Below are 3,304 nucleotides of genomic sequence, written 5' to 3'. Positions count from 1 at the left end.
TTACCATCCAATGCCTCTTTATATTTTAATTATCCTAAAACTTGCATGTATTACTTACTTACTTTTCATTTTAATATTTATTAACGTGTAAGTTCAGATAGGAAACAACAAATAAGTGACCAGTTTGATGAATTTTCATACATACACAATAAAACAAAACAAATACAAAAACGAAAATATAACAATTCCCAGATTGAGAAACAGAACTTTACTAGCACCCAAGAAGCTTTCATTTCCCCTTTAAGTCAATATGTGTTTTGAAAAATAACCACTTCCCTGTCTTCTTACAAACTGTATCACTTTGTCTGTTTTTGAATTTTGTATAAAAAGAATTATTTCATGGATAGTGTTTTGTTTCTTTTGTTCAGTATTATGTTGTAAAGTCCATCTATGCTGTTCAATGAGGCAATGGCTCATAAATTCAAGTTAGATACCTTTTTTTATCATGTAGTAATTTATTGCTTTTTCTAATTTATAATTTTTACTTTTGCATCTTGTCTTTAAAATATTTTATACTTTATGATTATAAAGATTGTATATATTTAAAAAATTTTTATTGCTTACAGTATTATCAGCTTCCCCAATGGCTCAGCGGGTAAAGAATCCGCTTGCAATGCAGGAGACACAGGAGATGATTCAATCCCTGAATCAGGAAGATCCCCTGGAGGAGGAAATGGCAACCCACTCCAGTATTCTTGCCTAGAAAGATCCCATGGACAGAGAAACCCAGCTGACTTCAGTCCATGGGGTTTCAAAGAGTCAAATCTGACTAAGCGACTAAGCACACACACAATGTGGCAATATTTTCTATGTATGCTGTGAGTTAGGGTCACAAATTTCATTTTTTTCAGTAAGGATTTTCATGTTGAATAGACCCCGCTTTTCTCCATATCTGAATCCCACACTTTCATCACTGCATTCCCACGTCACTCTTACTTGGCTTGTATAGTTACAGATATGCTGTGGCTGCATAAAGTCACTGCAGCGTCTTCTGCTTACAACTAAATCTTTGGATAGAATACAAAAGTCTCCTTCAAAAGAAAAAGAAGCGGCTCTGAGCTGACAAACTGTGGAGAAATAGAAAGGAACTGGCTACCTTTGGCACTATCTGAAGTCATGCACAAAACATGATTAAAGGTGTTATGCTGGGTTTCTGTTTCAAGATGAGATCTGTGCTTAACTCACTTCCCCATTGGCATCATTATTCAAAAGAATAGGTCTCTTGTTGAAATTTGAAATTTCTTGGGCGAAAAATACATCCACAGAGTTCGGAAGAGGCCAGGTGTTTCTTGTTCAGTATCTTAAGCATCAGAAAAAAAAGTTAATTCCTGAAGGTAACAACACTGATCTTGTATCAAATCTAGCTGCTTTGATTCAGCAAGCCCTAGCAGTTAAAGACACAGTTATCAGAGAATTTTTGGATGTTTTTCATGTTTCTAAAAAAGGAAGTTCAGCAGACTGATGATTAAGACAAGTTGTCCAGCTACCAAAACGGCAAGCTGCTGGATGGTTCATATTTGCGATGTTTTAAAGGCAACATAAATGTGCTGTGTTGGGAAAAAAAAAAAAAAAAGCCAGTAAGCAGCTTTGCACTCTCTTTGAATGAGCCAAGTACTTTTCCCACTTCTCTGACCTCACTTTGGAGGACTAGGTTATTCTGTTCTGGGCTGGGTGCAGTGGATTGGTGATTGCCTCCTTCTCTAACCGTTTGGTTTCTGTGCAGGTTGACATCCTTCTGGCCACAGGTTTGTACAATCATCTGAGCCATAACCATAGCACTGGGGTTGACTCCATCTTTGACAGAATTCTGGCTGAGGTGGTGCTCAAAATGAAGTAGATGAGTAAGTCAAAGCTGGGAAGCCTGCAAGCCACAGTGCATTTAACCCAGCTATCAAGGGTCTGCCCAATTTCCAAGAGGTTCTGTGAAAGATTATGTCATTCTTGAGACCAACACCAAGTAGAAGTATCTGGAACAACTGGGTATCTTTGAAAAACTGCTGTGGTGCCCCCAGCCCTGCAGTTTATCAGCTTGAAATGCCTAGGCATCTCTTCTTCAAGATCATTGGGGAACATGCCCAGTGACACCTTCCTCATGGAAATGGAGATCCTGCTGCAGATCACCTGAGCCTCACCAGATACAGCTTCCCCTATCTGACAATTGTATATGATAAATGTAAACTAGTATAATCATATTGTGGTGCTTCCCAAGTGGTGTTAGTACACATGTTGACAATAAAATGTATAACAATGTCCAGTGGGATTTTCAACATATGTAGATGTAATAGATTTAGCAACTATTAACCTAAGATAATATAAGATAAACCTTTAGTTCAGTTCAGTTCAGTCACTCAGTCGTGTGCGACTCTTTGTGACCCCATGAATCACACACAGCACGCCAGGCCTCCCTGTCTATCACCATCTCCCAGAGTTCACTCAGACTCACATCCATCGAGTCAGTGATACCATCCAGCCATCTCATCCTCTGTCGTCCCCTTTTCCTCCTGCCCCCAATCCCTCCCAGCACCAGAGTCTTTTCTAATGAGTCAACTCTTCCCATGAGGTGGCTAAAGTACTGGAGTTTCAGCTTTAGCATCATTCCTTCCAAAGAACACCCAGGACTGATCTCCTTTAGAATGGACTGGTTGAATCTCCTTGCAGTCCAAGGGACTCTCAAGACTCTTCTCCAACACCACAGTTCAAAAGCATCAATTCTTCAGTGCTCAGCTTTCTTCACAGTCCAACTCTCACATCCATACATGACCACTGGAAAAACCATAGCCTTGACTAGATGAACCTTTGTTGGCAAAGTAATGTCTCTGCTTTTCAATATGCTATCTATGTTGGTCATAACTTTTCTTCCAAGGAGTAAGTGTCTTTTAATTTCATGGCTGCAGTCACCATCTGCAGTGATTTTGGAGCCCCCCAAAATAAAGTCTGACACTGTTTCCACTGTTTCCCCATCTATTTCCCATGAAGTGATGGGACCAGATGCCATGATCTTAGTTTTCTGAATATTGAGCTTTAAGCCAATGTTTTCATCTCCTCTTTCACTTTCATCAAGAGGCTTTTTAGTTCCTCTTCACTTTCTGCCATAAGGGTGGTGTCATCTGCATATCCTTATGGGGGTATAAAGAGACCTAACTGGCAACAAACATTCTGTATTTTATTGAAGTAGTGAAACTTTACTTTGAAATGGCTGTGAACATTTGAATATGTGTATTTAAGTTCCTAGAGTAACACAGTTATACAAAGAGATACAGTCCAAAATCTGATACCTTAAAATAGAATGATCAAATAATCCAAA

The 3,304-nt window shown here is 39.0% G+C and overlaps 1 pseudogene; it reads left to right on the top strand.

The window, feature by feature from the left end:
• Positions 1-408: 408 nt before the first annotated feature.
• LOC147370610 (retinoic acid receptor RXR-gamma pseudogene) lies at positions 409-2,237 on the top strand (annotated as a pseudogene).
• Positions 2,238-3,304: the final 1,067 nt, after the last annotated feature.

The sequence above is a fragment of the Bos grunniens genome, chromosome 6 (assembly GCF_055505025.1).
Source record: "Bos grunniens cultivar Pamir isolate PY7600 chromosome 6, Bosgru_T2T1.0, whole genome shotgun sequence".
NCBI classification, from domain to species: Eukaryota; Metazoa; Chordata; class Mammalia; order Artiodactyla; family Bovidae; genus Bos; species Bos grunniens.
This window is presented reverse-complemented; position numbering and strand designations above follow the sequence as displayed.